This window comes from Sorex araneus, chromosome 3 (genome assembly GCF_027595985.1).
Source record: "Sorex araneus isolate mSorAra2 chromosome 3, mSorAra2.pri, whole genome shotgun sequence".
Classification (NCBI taxonomy): Eukaryota; Metazoa; Chordata; class Mammalia; order Eulipotyphla; family Soricidae; genus Sorex; species Sorex araneus.
Genome location: NC_073304.1, coordinates 117,583,240 through 117,605,585, shown reverse-complemented (window position 1 = coordinate 117,605,585; position 22,346 = coordinate 117,583,240). Strand labels below are relative to the sequence as shown.

At 44.8% G+C, this 22,346-nt stretch overlaps 1 protein-coding gene across 3 annotated transcripts in view; it reads right to left on the bottom strand.

Moving 5' to 3' along the window:
- Window positions 1-20,845, bottom strand: part of USP54 (ubiquitin specific peptidase 54) — a 169,030-nt gene extending 148,185 nt beyond the window's left edge. The window contains exon 1 of one of the 3 annotated variants that reach the window (XM_055130340.1): window positions 20,732-20,845. The gene's annotated coding sequence lies outside the window, so the exon portion shown is untranslated. Of the gene's footprint in view, window positions 1-20,435; window positions 20,507-20,618; window positions 20,642-20,731 lie in introns of those variants that run through there. The other 2 variants (XM_055130344.1, XM_055130342.1) reach the window with 2 other exon arrangements.
- Between the last annotated feature and the right edge of the window lie 1,501 nt (window positions 20,846-22,346).

Genomic DNA, 22,346 nt, shown 5'->3' with positions numbered 1-22,346 from the left:
TCATAGTGCTTATGGTTGCTCTCTACTAGATTAAGAGGGGTCTGGTTACTCCTATCCTGCTAAAGGATTGTATAAATTCTCAATAATTAACATGTCATTTATGTTGAACATGATATGTTAAGCACCCATTGTTTTTATTATAATCCTTATTAATGCAGACATTTAAGCAGGATATGTATTTCCTTACATAAATCCAATATTCTTTTTTTTTTCTTTTTGGGTCACACACGACAATGCACAGGAGTTACTCCTGGCTCGTGCACTCAGGAATCACTCCTGGCAGTGCTCGGGGGACCATATGGGATGCCGGGAATCGAACCCGGGTCGGCAGCATGCAAGGCAAACAAACATCCTACTGCTGTGCTATCACTCCAATCCCCAATATTCTTTCTTAGCATAAAACATACTTTTTTAATTCTAGAGACTTATTCAGTTTCTCCCCTTACATTTTCTTAACTCTCCTCTTAATAAATTTTACATTTATTGGCAAACTCCCTGTGGTGTAATCAATATGCCAAGTACAGTAACAATAACAGGTCTTATTCCCATGACCCTGAAAGAGCTTCCAATCACTGGGAAAGATGAGTAAAGAGAGGCTGCTAAGGCTTTGGCCCAGCCTAGTCTTTGGGATGTAGATTTCAGGTGCTGCCCAGTTTGTATCTGAAGTGTAGATTTTAGGTAGCAGCCCGGCCTTGTCTTTGGGATGTAAATGCTTGTAGCCCAAGAAATGTTTTGGTTTTGTATCTTCTTTCTGGAGGCCAAAATTACTGGCCTGCAGATGCAAGGAAACTATGCATGTTTTGCTGCCTCAATGTTCTTTCTGTAACTTCTTTTGATGGCTTTGATGATGTCACTGTATCGCGCCCTTTAGAGGTACCATGATCAATAAAAGAAGACTACAGGGCTCTCTACCTTTGTCAAGAGTCAGAGAGAACCTTGGCCCTCAATGAAATACTAAATAAATAAATAAATAAGAGAGACTGCTAAAATCTCAGGCTGGGACGAATGGAGACGTTACTGGTGCCTGCTCGAGCAAATCGATGAACAGGATGACAGTGATACAGTGAGAATTTGTATATTTCATGTAAATTTTAAAACATATTAGCAAGTAATTATTCATTAGATCATTCATTTTTGTAATGCATATGCCTATATATAAATATGTCTACTTATAGGTTTTAGAAAAAATTTACTTTATTAATTTATCATTGATTTATAATTTTTCTGGAATTCTAAGATAATTCTTTTTATCTACATGTGTAGTTAAAAAAGAGAGATTTAGGGATCAGAAGATAGTACAGAGAGGACACTTGCCTTGCACACAGCGAACACGGGTTCAATCTCCAGCATCCTATATGGTCCCCTGAATACTGTCAGGAGTGACTCTGAGTGCAGTCAGGAGTAAGCCCTGAGCATACCTGGGTGTGGCCCAGAAACGAAAGAAAAAAAAAAGAGAGAAAAAGAAAGAGAGGGGAGAGAGAAAGACAGGGAGAGGGAGGGAGGGGGAGAGAGAGAGAGAGAGAGAGAGAGAGAGAGAGAGAGATTTATCTTGAATATGAGATTAAAAAATAAAACATAGGGAAAAACAAATAGTCAAAGTCATCAGAACTGAAGATTTTATCTAAGAACTGAGCTTACACTGGGGGCAGGGGAGATGTCCTGAGATACTGGTAGACATAAGCAGGCAATCTGGTGATAAGTGTGGCATTGGACTGATGCATCCATGAAAAGTAAATTAATAGTATTGCAAATCCTGGTAGCTCAGTTAAAAATGGTTTATAAAAAACAAAATAAAAAATAACATAGTCGGGGAGATGACTCAGAGGACTGGGCACAGAGAGGGCATGCAGGAGCCCCAGGCTCAATTCCGGGAACCACATGAGACTGTAGTGTGTCCCGGAACACAAATAAAAGCAAAAATAGGGGCTGGAGCAATAGCACAGCGAGTAGGACGTTTGCCTTGCACGCAGCTGACTCGGGTTCAATTCCCAGCATCCCATATGGTCCCCTGAGCACCACCAGGGGTAATTCCTGAGTGCATGAGCCAGGAGTAACCCTTGAGCATCACCGGGTGTGACCCAAAAAGCAAAAAAAAAGAAAAAATAATTCAAAAAAGTTTCTTGCTCAAAATATATTATGTAGTAATTTGTGGCTTAAGCATTGGTCTTAACTTGATAAAACAAGAATATAAACTATGCATTTCAATACCAATAAATATTCTAAAACACTGAGGTGTCTGAAATGTGCTTTTTTAATCACAAAGTTTCTTACTTCAACTCTATGAAATGACTAGTGGCCCCACCCCCTTACTGGTGGGGCCCAGGATGGATGAAAATCAAGTCTCAAATAATATTACCTCGTTCTGGAGTTCCCCCATCACCCCCACTGAAGGAGAACATGTTGGAATTCTCTATTGTTCACAAACACATTTCTGGTCTTCAATAACCAGGTGGAAAAATAAATAAGAGCTGCAAGAAATGGCAAAAGAGGATCAAGGAACTTATTTCTTCTGGCTTTGGGCAGGATATACCGCCAAAGGAAGAGGGTCTGCATAGAGAAACAGGAGCTGAGTATAAATCAGAAATGAGGCAACTAGGCTGGGACTCATGCTTTGCATATGGAAAGCCCAAGTTTGATCCCAGCACCACATGGTCCCCCAAGTAGCACTGCTGGTTATGGCCCCAAAACAGAGCGGGGAGAGTCTGGGAGAGAGGAGTGAAGGGGTGGGAGGAGAGAGGGAGACAGAAACTGATACAAATTAAAAGTTCTGTTTCCATGGTGAATGAATAAATTTTTCTACAAATATGACCATGAATCTAATCAATTATCTAAAGATATTTAGGCAGAAATATCTTTTAGAAGAAAAAAAATTTTTTTGGCTTTTGGGCCACATTCAGTGATGCTCCTAGCTCTGCACTCAGGGATCAATTCATCGGGCTTAAAGTACCATATAGGGTGCTGGGGGTAGAACCCAGTTCAGATGTGTGCAAAGCAAGTGCCCTACCCACTGTAATATCATTCTGGCCCCGGGAAATTATTTTCTTCTGTAAATTGGAAATAAATTATTAACTTCCTGCCAGACTTGTATTAAAATATGTTTTTTCACTTAGGGGGGAAAATAACCTATACATCAGTCACAATAAAACTGACAAATACATATATATATATATATATATATATATATATATATTTTGCAAGAGTTCAACATAGTTTTGTTTTGTCTCATGGGTGGTGTTCAGGGCTTACTCCTTGCTCTGCACTCAGGAATTACTCTGGGCAGGCTCAGGGGACCATATGAGATGCCAGGAATCAAACCTGGGTCAGTAGTGCACAAGTGCACAAGGCAAGTACCCTACAGGCTGTACTATCTCTTGTACCAAGAGTCCAAGTCTCTCTTTTTTTTTAATTGAGTCACCATGAGACACACCGTCACAAAGCTGTTCATGGTTAGGTTTCAGACATACGATATTCCAACACTCATCCCTTCATCAGTGCACATTTCCCACCATCAATGTCCCCAATTTCCCTCCTGTGATCCCCAAGAGTCCAAGTCTTATCCTCAGCTTCTGTTTTCACTTAAAAATGCATATTTTAAAAATGTGCTTTGAAGGGGCTGGAGCGATAGCACAGCGGGTAGGGCATTTGCCTTGCACGCGGCTGACCCGGGTTCTAATCCCAGCATCCCATATGGTCCCCTGAGCACTGCCAGGGGTAATTCCTGAGTGAAGAGCCAGGAGTAACCCCTGTGCATCGCCGGGTGTGACCCAAAAAAAAAAGTGCTTTGAAGAACATGGTTCTTTCTACATGATACAGGATGGTACTGCTTCTAACAAACTTCTAATATACCAAAATATAGATTTCAAAAAAAAAATCATTAGTTCTCTATCAACAATGACAGCACTAGGCTTCATGTTTGCAAATTTTTAAATAATTATAACCATTTTTCCTGAAAGTCACATGTATAATATAGATAAAATAAAAAAATCTAAAAGTACATCACTTATATCACTTGTCATCCCATTGCTCATCGATTTGCTCGAGCGGGTGCCAGTAATGTATAAAAAGTATATAATCATACTAAAGAAATGTTATGAAATAACATTACAAACATTTTTATATATATATTGATGTACAATAAGCACTTCAATAACATTTTATTAAGAATCATTTCATTTTTGTTTTGTTTTGTTTTGTTTTTTTGCGTCACACCTGGCGATGCACAGGGGTTACTCCTGGCTCTGCACTCAGGAATTACCCCTGGCCATGCTCAGGGGACCATATGGGATGCTGGGATTTGAACCCGGGTCTGCCGCGTGCAAGGCAAACGCCCTACCCGCTGTGCTATCTCTCCAGCCCCCAAGAATCATTTCATTTTGTTTTTGTGGTTTTTTTTTTGGTTTTCGGGTCACACCTGGCGATGCACAGGGGTTACTCCTGGCTCTGCACTCAGGAATTACTCCTGGCGGTGCTCAGGGGACCATATGGGATGCTGGGATTTGAACCCGGGTCGGCCGAGTGCAAGGCAAACGCCCTACCCGCTATGCTATCACTCCAGCCCCCTCATTTCATTTTGTTGATGAGGAAAGTAAGCTGATTCCAAATTAGGGTCTGTGTAGGTTTTCTCCATACACATCAGTTTACTCCTATATCTCAAAAGTTGTGAACTTTACGTTTGTTTACTGGCGGTTCTAAATTTTCCATGTCAGTGAGTTTGGGTCTGTGTGTGCATGCACATTGTAATGAAAAAGTGTACTGGGACCAGAGAATTTTGTATTTCTAAACAGCAGGAAGGGGGCTTGCCTTGTATATGGCAGACCAGGGTTTGATGCCTGGCATCCCATATGGTCTCCGGAGTACCATCAGGAGTGGCTGTGGCTTCAGAGCTAGGAGTAACCCCTGGGCATCACTGGGTGTAGCCCAAAAACAAAACAAAAAAAGGGCAGGGAGGGGGGAAAAGAGTGGGGGAGGGGCAGGGAGAGAAGAGGAGAGGAGAGAAGAACTAAGCAGTCCTATCTCTGCTCACCTTTTGCTGGAATATGCAGGCTAAAAATGACTGAATAAATGAATTATTGAGCAAAAATGATTACTTAATTTTGTATGTCTTTGGGTATTCCACTATGATTTGGCGGTTTCCCTGACAAGAATATGCAAGGAAAGTCTCCATATTTGTATACGGTAACTTTGTTTTCTTATATGTTGTTACAAGCTGCAATTTCAAAAACCTATTGTTGATTTTAAATGAGAATTGAAAGTACTGCAACTGAAACAAACAAGAAGGAAAAAGGGGAAACATTTTTATTATATACTTTCTGGGGAAAAAAGATTGAAACTTGAACCTCAAAGCAAGTTCTACACCTGATTAATGTGGGCCTAATTTTTAGTATTAAAAATTCTTTGCAAGGGCTGGAGCAATAGCACAGCGGGTAGGGTGTTTGTCTTTTACACAGCCAACCCGGGTTCGAATCCCAGTTTCCATATGGAACCCAGAGCACCACCAGGAGTAATTCCTGAGTACAGAGCCAGGAGTAACCCTGTACATGCCAGGTGTGACCCAAAAAGCAAAATTAAATAAATAAAAATAAAATAAAAATAAAAATTCTTTGCAAATGTGATCAAGTTGATGACCAGTTTAGCATTAACCTAGACATTAGAGTTAATTTTCTGTACTCTTTTTTTTCTGGGAGCAATTCTGTGTTTCTAAAGGCTAGAGTTCTTTTTTTTTTTTCTTTCCAATTTTGGACCTCAAAACTTACTCCTTGCTCTGTGCTCAGGGGTCATCCCTGGCAAGGCTCAGAGGACCACCTGGTGTGCTGGATGGAGACGGAACTCAGATCGGCTGCATGCTAGACAAGCACCCCACTTCTGTACTATTCCTGATTGCCTAAATGTTCTTTACTATTTTCCCAGCTTCATACCTTACCACTTCTCTTTCCTATCCTCAGGTACTTGTTTTATGTCAGGAAAATATCCACTTACTAACACTCACAGTTCTAGAATACTTTTGTGTTAGCCTCTGCCTTCCCTTCCCTTGACGCTGTTGCTGCAACATCCTAGGGTTGTCACACACATAGACTTGATTGCAATGCTTGCTGGAGGTCACCAACTTTAGTTCCAGTATTTGTACACACCTAGTTGCAGCAGTGTTGGGATCTCAGACTGATCCAGGGCTGAGTCTTACTGCTGAGCAATCCCAATGTCTTCCCACACCCCACCAAGGTTTGCTTAATTCCAATGTCCATGTTCCCTCTATATGCCAACCTCCATGCCAGTGCTAAATCAGGAATGTGCCAACACATATGGGTTTCCCTTCAGAAAAGTGTAAGGCAACACTGTTCCCCAATAAGTTTTGTCCATCCTCTACCAATAATGAAAAGAAAAGGCAGGGCTGGAGCGATAGCACAGCAGGTAGGGCATTTGCCTTTCATGCGGCCAACCCGGGTTCAATTCCCAGGATCCCATATGGTCCCCTGAGCACCACCAGGAGCGATTCCTGAGTGCAGAGCCAAGAGTAACTCCTGAGTATCGCCAGGTGTGACCCAAAAAGAAAAAATAAAATTAAAAAGAAAAAGAAAAGGCATCATCTGTAGGCTCAGACTTGGCCCAGGCACCAAGATGTTGGCCCCCAGGTACAAGCTGGTTGGTGCGCCTGGCCATGCTGCCCTATCCTCTGTCCTGTAATCTCTGCAAGCTGGGAGGCACCAGCCAAGGGGCTGGCCTAAAATCCCAGCATATACAGCAGTATCTGCTCCTGTATAACAATCTTGGCCGTCACGGCTCCTCGAAGACCCTGCCTTTGCAAGATCAGCAAACGTCTATCCCAATTTCAGTGACCTCGCTCCCAAGACCTCATTCATAGGTGCTCTGGTTAGACTCACCCCCCCTCTTCTTCTGGTATGTTTTGAAAAACTTATCTGTGAAGGAAAATTAGACCGAACATTTAGCAATTTATATTATGTCTGACAATGATGGCTATATATATTACTGTTTAAATAAATCTATTGATCATTAAAAACTGAAAAAGGGGAGCTGGAGCAATAGTACTGCGGGTAGGGTGTTTGTCTTGCACGCAGCCGACCCAGGTTCGATTCCCAGCATCCCATATGGTCCCCTGAGCACCACCAGGAGTGACTTCTGAGTGCAAAGCCAGGAGTAACCCTTGAGCATTGCCAGGGTTTTGTGACCCAAAAAGCAAAAAACAAAAGAAAAAGGTTTCATCTATATATGTGATTAAGTATCAGTGCATTTATATATTCTAATACAGATTTCCTATATGACCAATTTTATTGTTATCTTCAACTTTAATTTTGAGTTTCTGAGTATGGGTTATTGTGGTGTGTGTGTGTGTGTGTGTGAGTGTGTGTGTGTGTGCACGCGCCATTCCCAGTGATGTTCAGGGGCTACTCCTGACTCTGTGCTTAGAAGAGTGCTCACGCAGTCCTGGGAATAAAACCAGACCTCCTATACAGACTGGGCCCTTCTCTCCAACTTTAAATTCAACTCCTTTAATTTGGATGGTACATTCTATAAGTATTCTATTCCTGGCTGCACTCAGGAATTACTCCTGGCAGTACTGGGGGACCATATGGGATGCTGAGAATCGAACCCGGGTCAGCCACGTGCAAGGCAAACGCCCTACCCGCTGTGCTACCGCTACAGCCCCAGATTCATTTGCTTATTTAATTAATCACCTATCCCCAACATCCAATCCTAGCAGTAGAAAGCCCCTGGAAAGTCAGAATGAGAAGAGAGCAGTTTTAGGGCAGCCCTTTCCATGAGGGAAGTGTTACTCAACATGGGGTCAGTGCCCCCAGAGCCTCACGGGGCACAGGTGAAAGCTGTGTATGATGGGAGGAACCCTGGGAAGGAAACCGATGGATTAGGGGGCCACGTCAGAAAAAGGCTGGGAAACACTGCTTTAGGACGAGGCTCTACAGTATATTCCTTCTAGGACAGCATGAACTCCAAGGTAATCAATAGGCCCCAGGCATGCTCAGCTGTTTGTAGTTGCATGCTTTGTCCGGTGGAGGTGATGTCGGTGGGCCCCATGGTGGCTTATGTGAGGCGAGGAGGAGAAAGACGGTCACTTTCTCCTGATCCTTCTCTGCACCTGGGACCCAGGGTTACTGGGTTCTTGTCTCGCCTCGCAGAGAAGAGTTTCAGTAGACGAGCAGGAAGTAAAACAGATTTTATTTGGCAGTTTTAAAGGGAAAGAGAAAGTGGGAGAGAGTGGAGAGCCTCTCCCAAGGGTGGAGAGAGCCCCTACACTCATCCCAGCATTAGACACGAAGAAACTAAAGTCCACATCTCAAGACTGGAGATGTGGGCGACACATGTGCTCAGCCACGTGGGCACAAGCAGCTCATGGACTCGGGCAGCATCTGCAGCCCTTGCTTTGTTCAAGGGTTTTCCTACCTGCCCCCACTTAGGGCTTCTACTTAGGTTAAGAGTCTGTTGCTACTGGGGCTGGAGTGATAGCACAGCAGGTAGGGCATTTGCCTTGCATGCAGCCGACCTGGGTTCGATTCCCAGCATCCCTCATCGTCCCCTGAGCACTGCCAGGATTAATTCCTGAGGGATTAACCCTGAGCATCGCTGGGTGTGACCCAAAAAGAAAAAAAAAAAGTTGTTGCTATGGAAGTTGCCAGGGGGGATAGGATCGGAGTGGTGATGGTCTTGAAATTCCTTTCCTGGCCTTTTGTTTCTGCTGGAGCTTCTTTGGGTCTGTTGCTGGCAATAGGTGAGAGGCTTATGAGGCCTTGGTTCCTGTTTTTCCAAAAGCATCTCGCACGGCAGAGCCTGGCAAGCTACCCGTGGCATATTCAATATGCCAAAAACAGCACCAATGAGTCTCACAATGGAGACGTTACTGGTGCCCGCTTGAGCAAATCAATGAGCAACGAGGTGACAGTGATACAGTGATACAGTGACATTCTATAAGTAAGTGTAAGTTTCTACATTTTAAATTCAAATCTCATTTATACCCCAGAAGTGCTTAACTCCCCTTTTGGTCAAATGCATAATATAATTAGCCAAACTTGGCTTATTCTAACCCATGGGGGCTGGAGCAGTATTACAGCAGTTATTAGTATTTACTGTCACTGTCACTGTCATCCCGTTGCTCATCGATTTGTTCGAGCGGGCACCAGTAACATCTCTCATTGAGAGACTTATTGTTACTGTTTTTGGCATATCCAATACGCACGGGTAGCTTGCCAGGCTCTGCCGAGCGGGCTCGATACTTGCCGGGCTCTCCGAGAGGGGCAGAGGAATTGAACTCGGGTCGGCCGCATGAAAGGCGAACACCCAACCGTTGTGCTATCGCTCCAGCCCATTAGTATTTACTAATATTAATAAATATTAGGGGCTGGAGAGATAGCACAGCGGGTAGGGCGTCTGCCTTGCACGCGGCCGACCCGGGTTCAAATCCCAGCATCCCATATGGTCCCCTGAGCATGGCCAGGGGTAATTCCTGAGTGCAGAGCCAGGAGTAACCCTGTGCATCGCCAGGTGTGACCCAAAAAGCAAAAAATAAATAAATAAATAAATAAATAAATAAATAAATAAATAAATATTAGTATTAGTATTACTGTTGCTACAATAATATAATACTACAATACTTGCCCTGCACATAGCTGACAGGATTCATTCCCCATCACCCTACCTGGTCTCCGTGGCCTGCCAGAAGTGATCCATGAACACAGAGCCTGGAGTAGTTCCTTGAGCATCATTGAGTATGGCCCAAACAACAAAATACACAAAGAATTCTAACCCCTCTTTGAATTTTCTGAGTACCAAGATTAATTTGAAAACATTGCATGAGCTCATTCTCTTGTTTCATCTTATAAGTAAGGGTTCCCCCTAAAAATAAACAGCGGACTAAAAAAAGTTATAAACAATATTTTTACTGAGTTTTAAAACAATAATGTATATGGCATATGTATATATGTATATACTTAAATCAGAGAACCAACAGCACTGTAAGCATAAGAACCAAACTACGATAACCAAACTTTAAATGAGCCTTTGGGGGCTATAGATATAATACAGCGTGTTGGGCACTTGCGTTGCACACAGCTGACCGGGACTCAGTCCCCAGCAACCCATATAGTCCCCTCAACACTTCCAGGACAAATTCCTGAGTGCAGAGCCAAGAGTAACCTCTGAGCATCACCAGGTGTGACCCCACCCCACAAAAAAATGTTACCTGCTAAGGAGGCAGGTTGAAGTGTGGGAGGGAAGAACCCGGGAACATTGGTGGAAGTTGACTATGGTTGGTAAAGTTGATGCTGGAACACTGTACGTCTGAAATTTATTGTGAACAACTTTGTAAATCATGGTGCCATAATTTAAAAAAAAAAATCAGGGGGACTGAGCAATAGTACAGCGGGTAGGGCGTTTTCCTTGCACGTGGCCGACCAGGGTTTGATTCCCAGCATCCCATATGGTCCCCGGAGCATCGCCAGGAGTAATTCCTGAGTGTAAGGCCAGGAGTAACCCCTGTGCATCACCAGGTGTGACCCAAAAAGCAAAAAAAAAAAAAAAAAAAATGAGGAAAGTATTGCATATGGAAAATGAAAATTGGCAGACATAGATAGCTAGACAAAAATTAACATCTTGAAATCCAAAAGTATTAAATAAGACACTGGATAAAAGGATCTAGTAAAGTAATCAATTCAAAATCAACATGAATCCAGGGAGAGGGCTCAACAGGCCAGCGCACACGCTTTGCAGGCGGGAGGCCCAGATACAAGCATCAGCATCAAATGTTTCCCAAGCACTGCCAGAAGAGCCCCCCAAACACTGAGTCAGAAGGAGCCCCAGAAAACTGCCAGCATGCCCCCAAAAGGAAACAAACAAATATGTGAAGAATTAAGGCATCAGAAATTGTTCTTCATCCCTTATCATTAGGGAAATACAAACCTACAGTGACCTCACACCTGTGACAATGGCTATTATCAAAAGACCAGAAACAATAAGTATTGCTCAAGACAGGGAGAAAAGAAACTGCTACACTGCTGTTAGGACTGAAAACTGGTGATACCAATTTACTGTTATTTTTTTAATCTACTGCTCTTTTACTGCTAATTTTATTAATAATAATACATATACTGAAAAATTAATTTTTTTACATACCTCTGGAGTAGTGTAAGTGGACAGAACCTGTACAAGGGCCACCCTCACAGATGTAATTCTACATCAAAGTACAAGAAAAGGTCTTGGGCTCTCTACTAGGGATGAGAATTAGAGAACTGAAGGCCAGAGTAATAGTACAGAGGATGGGGAGTTTGCCTTGCATGTGGCAGACCTGAGTCCAATCCCTGGCATATCAAACAGTGCCCTGAGCCCTGCCAGAAGAGATCCCTGAGCTAAGAGCCAGGAGTAAGTCTGAGCACCACCTGGTCTGACCAAAAAAAAATAAACCAAAAATCAAAAAAAAAAAATTAGAATATAGAGCCAGAGAAAAGGCTCAAAGTGCTTTGCATGTCCAGGTTTGATACCCAGCAGGAGAGAAAATGACCCCTGAATACAGAATTGGGAATAGTTCCCAAGTACAGCCAAGATTGCACATCCCCTGCCACCCCAAAAAAGTAGGTGGAGTTTATTTTTTGCATTTGGTTTTTGTACCACACCTGGCTATGCTCAGGTTCTGGCTCTGCTCTGGATTCACTCCTAGCAGTGCCCAGAGGACTTAATGTGGTAGCACTATCACTATAGCACTGTTGTCCCTGTAGCACTGTTCATCGATTTGCTCAAGTGGGCACCAGTAACGTCTCCACTGTGAGACTTGTTACTGTTTTTGGCATATCAAATACGCCATGGGTAGCTTGCCAGGCTCTGCTGTGCGGGTGAGATACTCTTGGTAACTTGCCAGGCTCTCTGAGAGGGACGGAGGAATCGAACTCGGATCGGCCGCGTGCAAGGCAAACACCCTACCCACTATGCTATCGCTCCAGTCCCTTAGATCAAACCCTGGTAAGCCAAACGCAAGGCAAGCGCCTTACCTGCAGCACTCTCTCCTCAGCCTCTACAGTGGAAGGTTTAAGAATGTTCTGAGGCTAATAGAATAGCTAAACAGTCTGAGCATATGCTTTGCATACCAGAAACCCAGGTTTGATCCCCAGCATTACATGGTCCTCTGAGCATCACTGGGAGTGACCCTCAAGCACAAAGTCAGAAATAGCCCTGAGCACCTCCAGGTGTATCCAAACAAACAAAAAAAGTTTTAAGACTTAATTTCTTTACACATCATAAACTATTCTTTCTGTTTTCAACCAGAGAAGATTCATTCTCAACCCTTAAGGCTCTTCTCTCATCACTTCCTCTTGCTATAAACCTTTTTTGCTATGTCTCAAAACAGGAAAAACATGGCACATGGCCCAGTTAGTTAAAAGGTGTTAGAAAATACAAAAATCTCATTCACACCTAAGAGCTATTCTAGCTAAAATCTATAAGGATGATGAACTACTGCAAAAAAAAAAAAAGTCAATTCAATGTAAAAAAAACTACATTATGGACTCACCTTAGATCTTCTAGTTTCTTGAAAATATTGAGTAGACTACAGAGGTTAGGGCACTTTCCTTATATGTGGTCAACCCCTGTTCAATCCTGAACACTATATAAGATTCCCCAAGCACTGCCAGGAAGTGATTCCTGAACACAGAGTCAGGTGTAAGCCTTGATCTTACTCCAAGCCAGGTATGGCCCAAAAGATGAAACAACAACAGCAAAATTAAATATTGGTCCCTTGGTGTGGCTCAGTGATAGAGTAACTATCTGCATTAAATACTTGAGGCCACAAATTCAGTCCTCAGGAGTATCCCATAAGGGTGAGTGGAATCATGGGCACTGTGTGACCCCATGTACCTCAAGGATGATCCAGAGTACTGCAACCAGTTATGTACAATCAATACAACCAAATGTTTTGCCCCAATAAGCACTGCAATTCAGCGTACAGAAACACCACAACCCAGTATGTGACCTACAGCATCACAGTAACAAAAAGGAAAAGATGAAATTACAAAAGAACCAGAGATATCTCAATGGGATGATTACATGTTTTGCATGCTGGAGGCCAAGGTTTTATCCCTGGCACCAGGGAGCACTAACATGGGAGTAGCCCTTCAACAATGCCAGGTGTTGCCCCAAAAACTGAATACCAATTAGTCCTGGTACAGCAGGTAGGATGCTTGCTTTGCACTTGGTTGACCTGGTTTCGATTCTGAGCATCCCACATGGTCCCCTGAACATTGGGAGTAATTCCTGAGTGGAGAGATAGGAGTAACCCCTGAGCATTGTTGGGTATGGCCCCAAAATAATGAATATTACATACCGCAACACAGTTGTACCCTCCACTTTTTGCTTTGGGTTTTTTTTCAGGAGGGCACACCCAGCAGTGCACAGGGATTACTCCTGGCCAAGCACTCAAAGGTGCTCCAGGACCCATGTGTGGTACCAGGGATCAAATCAAGATTGAGTGCATTCAAGCTAAGTGCCTTACTCCCTGTACTATTTCTCTGACCCTTCAGATTTTTAAAGATATAAAGCACTAGAATGTGTGTTTAAATTTCAAATAGAAAACCAGAAATTTTGGCTTTGTAAGAGTTTTTTAAAAATCTAAAAGTAAATTATAAATGCATGTGTACATATACTTTTCTCCATACAAATCCCCTCAGAATAAAATATATTTGACTAAATCTCTTAAGTTCTGTTGTAATAACACTCACCCTGTGTTATGTATATAGATAACCATTTCCACTATTAAAATGATCATTTTCTGGAAGCTTATACATGTGAACAATTTCTTGTTACAACTATTTCCCCCAGCATAGTCCCTTCTACAATTACGCACAGCATGAACCTGGTAATTTACTCAATTCTCTATATAATGATACAAACGTCTTATTTAGCATCATGCTAATATTCAAATTATTTCTTCATGAGCAGTACATTTAAGAGGGAAAAAAACTATGAAGACAGAGATTAAAGGGGTCAAAGCAATAGTATAGAGGCAGGGCACTAGCTTTGCAAGTGGCCAACCCCAGGTTCATTCCCTGGCACCCCATATGGTCCCCTAAGGCCATCGAGTGATCCCTGAGCACAGAGCCAGGAGTAAGTGCTGAGCAATGTTGGGCCTGGCCCCCCAAAATAAAAACAAAACACAAAGACAAAATCCTGCTTTCTAATTCCACCTTGAATCTGTCCCTATCCCCAAACTCCCTTACTGAAAAAGAAAGAAATCTTTCAGGGCAACAGTACAGTGAGTAGGATGTTTGCCTTGCACACGGCTCATCCAGTTCAATCCCCTGTATCCCATATGGTCCCGAGCCCATCAGGAGTAATTCCTGAGCACTGCCGGGTGAGGCCTTAAAAACAAAAGCAAAACAGGAACTTTCATAGGTTTTTCCAATCATATGAATTGCCAACTCTAATCCCTATCCTGCCATTTACTAGTTCTGTTTCATGTTTTTTCTTTTTTTTTTTTTTTTGTTTTCGGGTCATACCCGGCGATGCCCCAATAAGCACTGCAATTCAGGTGTTGCCCCAAAAACTGAATACCAATTAGTCCTGGTACAGCAGGTAGGATGCTGTAAGGGGGTTACCCCTGGCTCTGCACTCAGGAATTACTCCTGGCAGTGCTGAGGGACCATATGGGATGCTGGGAATCGAACCTGGGTCGGCCACATGCAAGGCAAACACCCTGCCTACTGTGCTATCACTCCAGCCTTTTTTTTTTTTAATTTTTTTTTTATTTTATAAGGTAGTTCACAGTATTTGATTACATTTAATATTCAAACACCAATCCCACAGCCATTACACCTTCCTACCACCAAATTTGGGATGTTTCCATCTCAAGCCCCGATCCCTGCCCCAAAGCACAACCAAAATAATATATTTTGTATTGTCTGTTATGAAGAACTGGTGAAAATGCTTACAAAGTATTCATATAGAAAAATGTGAAGACTGTTCTATTTTGGCAGGGGCCATTAAGACATTCTTTAGGATATCACTAATACGTTCAAGGTTGAGTGATGTAGCTTTCGTATGCATTTATGAAAATATGTATGTAGGGGCTGGAGCAATAGCACAGCGGGTAGGGCATTTGCCTTGCACATGGCAGACCCAGGTTCGAATCCCAGCATCCCATATGGTCCCCTGAGCACCGCCAGGAGTAATTCCTGAGTGCATGAGCCAGGAGTAAGCCCTGTGCATCACCAGGTATGACCCAAAAATCAAAAAAAAAAAGAAAATATGTATGTATGTATGCATATATATTTTCCTCTATGATTTGTTGCCTACTATCTGAATCCCATCAACTGTGGTGTGGTACTTTTGGAGAATGGGTAGGGAGTGTCTTACGATGTGTTGCAAGGCTTGCGGTCAAGCAATCCAAGAATATGTTCACTCATGCCTGAGGCTCCTCCCAAGCCTGTGGGGAAGTGGCCTTGAGTGTGGTGGTGGTTGGGTTCTGGAGGTGTTCAGCTGCCAGGGCTGGGTCCCTTGGGACGGGGAGGGCTCTCACCCATCCCCCTCTGGGGCAACCCGAATTTACTAGTTCTATGATCTTCCACAACCTAACCTTCCCTAACCTAACCTTCCCTTCCCTTCCTTCCTGTGTGTTTGTCTGGGGACCAGAGGTGCTCAGGGCTTACTCCTGGCTATGATCTTCCACAACTTATTTTTTTCCTCCCTCCCTCCCTCCCTTTCTTCCTTCCTGGCTTACTCCTGGCTATGATCTTCCACAACTTATTTTTTTCCTCACTTCCTCCCTCCTTCCTTCCTTCCTTCCTTCCTTCCTTCCTTCCTTCCTTCCTTCCTTCCTCCTTCCTTCCTTCCTTCCTTCCTTCCTTCCTTCCTTCCTTCCTTCCTTCCTCCTGGCTTTGATCTCCCACAACTTTTTTCCTCCCTCCCTCCCTCCCTCCCTCCCTCCCTTCCTGTGTTTGTCTGGGGACCACACCCAGTGGTGCTCAGGGCTTACTCCTGGCTATGTGCTCAAGGATCACTCCTGGCACTTCTTGGGGAACCTTATGCAGGCTGGCTGTGTAAGACTAACACCCTACTCACTGTACTATCTCTCTGCAGGTAGGGTGTTTGCTTGCATCAGTCAACTTGGTCAAATCCCAGTCACCCCATATGACCCTCTAAACTCTGGAGTGGCCCCTAAATACAGAGCCAAGAGTAAACTCTGAGCACAGCCAGGTGAGGTCCCCTCCACACACACTTTCCTTTTTTTATTTTTATTTTGGGTCACATCCAGTGGTGCTTAGGAGCTACTCCTGGCTCTATGGTCAGGGCTCACTCCTAGCAGTACTAGGGACCACACATGGCACCTACAAACCAGAATCAAGCCAGGGTAGACCTTAAACTTTTCCACTCTAGAGAAGCCCATGTTTTTTTTTTTCTTTCTCTTTCTCTCTTTCTCTTTCTCTTTCTTTCTTTCATTCTTTCTCTCGATCTTTCTCCTCTCTCTCAAAAAAAAAAAAATTCTCATACATTGACGCTGGCATGTACCACCACTGACTCACACTTTGAATGTGACTTAACGAACACAAATTGCAGTGCCAGTGTCAATGTGTTGATTCATTCTTTTTTAGTTTTTGTTAGTTGTGGAGGCCATGCTGGAGTATAGGGGTGAGGGGCATGAAGTGCTGGAAACTGAACCCTGGGCTCAGGGAACCTTGCAAATGGGTCTCACAAATGCAAAACTTGTGTTCTATCACTAGAGTCACATCCCTAAAACCAACTTTAATTTTCAGCTTCAATTTTCTTATCTTTAAAAGTGAAGTATTAGAGCTAAAGAGATAGTATAGCAGGTAGGGTGCTTGCTCTGCACGCTGCCAACTGGGATTCTATCCCTGGCACCCCATATGGTACCCTGAAGTCCACCAGGAGTGATCCCTGAGTGCAAAGCCAGGAGCAAGCTCTCAGCACAGCTGGGTGTGGCCCAATAACAAAATAAACACACAAAAAGTTAGTACTGTACCTGTTGAAAAGCAGTGTTGTAAAGAGAAAATGAGATAATGTGACTGACACACTAACAATTTGAGGGATTATGCTTATTGTTATCATAACTCATGGATGTCCAGTTAGTGGGCTAACGGGACAGCTCAACATACTGAGTGCATATTAGGCTGTGGGGTATTCAGGTTGTATTCCTGCATAGCCTCTATCTCTTCATTCAAAAACCCAGAAGAAGAAAAAAAGTTTAGTGGAGGGGCCAGGAGTGGAACAGGACGAGACTCACAAATGTAAAGAAGCTTTGGGCTTGATCCCAGCTACCCCCCCCCCACACACACACAGTCTGCCTCCCGCACCCCCCACGCCCCGTCCCCCACCCCCCCACACACACACTGTTATGTTCAGGTCAAGAACATAGCCTGAAGCAGGGAGTGCATGTTTTACATTCAAAACACCGGGCCCTGATCCCCAGCATTGGGCAGTTCTGAGACTACAGGAGCCCGCCGCTCTCTGCCCTACCCACCCACAGTGTACTGCACACCACTGAGTGCAACCCAAAAATAAAAGAATGTTTGGTGGAGAGGCCAGAGATATAGTCCAGTGGTTAAGGGCGCTTGCCTTGCATGGGGTCAACCCAGGTTGATTCCCAGCACCACATATGCCCGCCAAATACCACCAAGAGTTCTGAGCGCAAAGCCAGAAGTGACCACTGGGCATCACCAGGTGGGGCTCCAAAACAAAACCAACAAACAAAAATATGTTTGGTGTTAATTATTTTAAAGGGTAATTTTTAAACACTTCAATATTATTTACTGAACCACAAATTTTCCTCAAGCTTTCATTCTAACTTTTGTCTCTTCTGAGAAACGTTTTATTGATAGTTTAATATTTTCTTCATATTTTATAACTTAAATTTATTTCTCAAGCTGGAGAGATAGCTCAATGTTTGCATGCAGGAGGCCTGCGTCTGATCCCCAGATCACATGGTCCTGCTGAGCACCACCAGTGACCCCCCCCCCAAGAACAGCCCCTTTACAACACCTGATGTGGCCAAATACAACAAAAAGTTAATTTGTTCCTTTTAGTCTTATATAACTATGTAAAAGTCTCAAGGCCAGAGTCTTTTTTCCAAAAACCTATTTCCACTCACTGTGCTAGTTACATTATAATTATTTGTTTCTCTATCACTCTCCCTTTCTAGGCTCAAGGCAATTCCCAGGCAGAGGGCTAGGCTTGTATTTGTATCCTGAAAGTTTAGCAATCAGCTTAAAGTCTCAGACACAAAATTTATCTCAATAAGCGTTTATGTGAATAGATTAACAGATGAATACGTTCCCCCTGAAACGCATTTACACAGTACACATACTAGGAACTCAGTAGAGCAATGGACTGATACAGAAATACTTTGGACCTGAGCACATGAAGCTTTAGACTGCCTCCAAAAAAGCACTATGACCAGAGAGAGATAGTACAGCGGGGTAGGGCACTTGCCTTGCACGAGGCTTACCCTAGTTCGATCTCTGGCACCCAATATACTCCCCCAGCTCCCTAGGAGTAATCCCTGAGCTGAGCCAGGAATAAGCCCCTGAGTACAGCCAGGGGTGCCCCTTCCACCCGAAAAAGCATTTTTTATTTCTTTATCACACCCGGCAATGCACAGGGGTTACTCCTGGCTCTGCCCTCAGAAATTACCCCTGGCGGTGCTCAGGGGACCATATGGGATGCTGGAAATCAAACCCAGGTCAGCCCGTGTGCAAGGCACATGCCCTACACGCTCCAGCCCTGCACTTCTATGTTAAAGTTTATCTACTAACATTAAAAATGTAATGTTTTCGGGGCTGGAGAACTAGCACTTGCCTTACACACCACCTACCCTGCTTAGATAACCAGCACAAAATATAACACCCCCTCCCCCCACCAAGCTTGTCAGAAATAATTCCTGAGCCAGGATTAAGCCTTGAGTACTTAAATGGTTCCAAAACAAAAAACAAACAAAAGTTTTAGTCTAACACATATCAAATCATTTCAGTCATTCATCAACCACATCAAAGCCAGCTGTAGGAATTTAAAAACATTATTCTAATGATTACATTTGTCAGCCCCAAACGTGCAGTCATATCAGAAAATATTCTTTGCCAAAGATAGTAAGACAAGTTATCAAAACATTTGTATCTCAATACATAAATTTCAAACCTGACTCAAAGCCATTGTTTTCACTAGGAATAGTGTTAATGAACAAAGTGATACAAAACAGTTGTCAGAAAACTGTTCTTAAGATTCAAAGACGGAATATTTTGACCTCACTGATTTTAACTTCTTTAAGAGTTAACTTGTAGTTCAACATATTCAAGCCTTGCTCTGCCTCCTAAAATTAAACAATTCTTTTAAAAACTAACATACCATTGGTTTACAAGAGATACTATATAAATTGCAGGATGCAGCTTCACACCTTTGATAAATACTCCCCCACACTCCAGCCCACACTACACCCATCACTTATCAGGTTCTTAAAAGGCAAAAACAAAACAAACAAAAAAAAACCCACCTTGTACTTAACCCGGAAACTTAAATTTTAATGCTATGATTTGGTGTTACGCCAATAAAAGTTCTGTTTTTAAAAAGCAAATTATTGGGCTGGAGTGCCAATAATTTGTAAAGCACAGTGCCTTACACGCAGCCGGCCCAGGTTCGATCCTCAGCATCCCATTCTGGTCCCTGAACACCCCCAGGAGAAATTCCTGAACCCAGAGCCGGGAGTAAACCCAGAATATCGCCGAGTGTGGCCCAAAATTGTTTTTTTAAGGAAATTATCTAAGTCTTTGGGGTCTTATCAGGTCAGTATAACTACCCGTAGAGCTCACACTTTGCTGATGCAATTCAAACACTTTCCTTGGTGTTTAAGTTCCGTTCACGGAAGATTTAAGTGTCTTACAGCACATTCCTCCACTGCACCATCGAAACTGTTACACTGAATATATAATTTCATAAGTGCTCCGTAAAGGAATGCTCCACTTGAATGAATCAGGGAACAAACGTGATCTCTGCACACACACACACCCCCTCCCTCCAACTCAACACGCTCTCCGGGAAGCATACCGCAGGTGGGATTGTAGTGGTTTTTTTTTTTTCTTTTTTTCCTTTTACTCCGAAGAAGTTCTCTCTCCCGCCTCCACCCCGCACTTTCTGTTAGAGCAGCAGTTCATTATCCCACTCAACAGGACCTCCCTAACTCCGACAAGTTCCCCGGGACCCTCCCTCCACATGGCCGCGCCTCGGGGAACCTTTCTCCCGCAGGGGCCGGGGTCGGCAGCGCCCCAGGGCTGCGGAGTCGCCACCCCCGCCCCCCTCCAGGCCCCTGAGGACCCAGCGGCCTCGGACTGTCCGACACCCACTCCCCGTCCGCAGGCAGCGGGCCCAGCCACCGCGCTCCCGGCCCCCAGACCCTCCTCTCCGGCGGACCCCGGTTCTCCCCCACTTACTCCTCGGCGCAGCCCGGCCCCTGTCTCCAGCTCGCGCGCCGGAACCCTCGCGCGCCCCAAGCGCACCCCGCACGCTCCAGCCCCTGCCCCTTGAACCCTGCTCCACCCCGTCCCTCCCCGCCGGACTTCCCAGCAGCTCCAGCCCTAGCCGCGAGCCCAGCGCAGACCGGCTCCCGCACCCACCGCGGCCCCCGGGTCCTTCCTCGCACGTCACACTCGGGCCCACCCCCGCCCCGGGCGGCAGCCCCTGCGCCCCGTTACCTCCGGCCCCGCCCCCCTGGGGGTGTCGCACTCACCGCTCCAGCCGCCGCATCCTCAACCGCCGCGGCTGCTATAGCTACAGGGAGCCAAGGCAACCAGCTCTCGCGACATCTCCCGGCGCCACGGCGAGAAGCGGCGAGAGTTGCCTGGCGCAGGATGGGACGGCGGCAGGCGCCCGTCTGGAGGGAGGTCTCGCGATAGGACCGTGCGAGGGGAAATGGCGGCCGGAAGGTCAGCGGGAGCTGAGAGCGAGGCTCTCGACTTGGTCGCCGGCGGGCCGCGGGAAGGGTGGCAGGCCGTGCCCCAGGGAATTGCCCGGCGCGGGGCCTCCCTGCCCAGGTGCCCTGCGCGGCGGCCGAGCGGGACGGAAGCGGACCCGCCTGTGGTCCCGGTCCCGCCCGGCGTTTGCGAAGGGCAACCACCACAGCGTCGCCAAGGCGGTTCTGTGCGTTCACGGGCGCTCGATCGATCCGCCATAACAAAATGGGAAATGAAAGTTTCCTCTTTAGGCTCTACTTGCCGTAGAGCACAGGGGGTTGAGCTTAGGTGCGAGAAGGGGACCGCGTTGGTGTGATTCGAACTCCTCACTTTGTTGCCGCCCCCTTGGTCACATCCAGACTTGGACTCTAAACGCTGAGTTACAAGACCTTCTCTTCCTCAAACCCTTGTCATTTCTAGTGGACTTGCATTGGGAACAGAAGGTGGATCAAGGTCCTTAGTAAAGGCAGAGGAGATGGCTCCAGAGGCTGGAGCACTTGCTTTGCCATGTGAGAAGCCCGGTTGGATCTCAGGAACCACATGATCCCCCAGCCCAGCTGTTAGGGACCCCCTCCCCCTCCCGCCCCAGCACCCAGCTGGGTGGGAACCAAAAACCAAATATAAATATCTTTGGTCATGAGACCCAGGATGGTTAGTGTAAATGTGGTCAACAACTGACCTAGAAGCCGAAAGAAAATGTTTCTTGACGTCATCTCAATGGGCTGGAGTGTATGTTTTGGATGCAGGGAGCCTGGGCAGGACCCAGGTAACATGATTCCCTGAGCACTGCCAGGAGCTACCCCCAAGCACAGAGCCTGAAGCACTTCTGGGTGTAGCCCCAAACCAAAAGAAAAATAAAATGTTGCCTTTTGTAGAAAAAATACTCCTTTGTGAGACCGAGCGATCTTACTGTATGAAGAGTGTTTGCCTTGCATGCTGGCCACCGGGTTCTATCCCGGTATCCCATATAGTCCCCTGAGCACCACCAGGAGTGATTCCTGAATGCAGAGCCAGGAATAATTCCTGAGCATTGCCAGATGTGACCCAAAAAGGCAAAAAAAAAAAACCTCCTTTGTGAAAACTTTGCAAAGCTTAACAACTGCAAAATTCTGTTTATACTCTTAAACTGAGAAGCTTGATGTGTTTTTACCAAAAGAGTTAATGTGTTACAGATCTTTCACACATCAAAGGACAAAAACATAGAGGACTGAGACTCACTAAAGCTTAGTTGAAGCTCAGGAAATCCAAGCTGGAAGACCAAAGACCTATTCCAGTTTTATTGTACATTGATAGTAATACATTTGTGTAGTGAAAAAGCACACCTCCCCACACTAGGACTGATGAAAGAGTGGCCAAAGATAGTTCCAATCTGGGAGCACCTTGGTTCTGGTA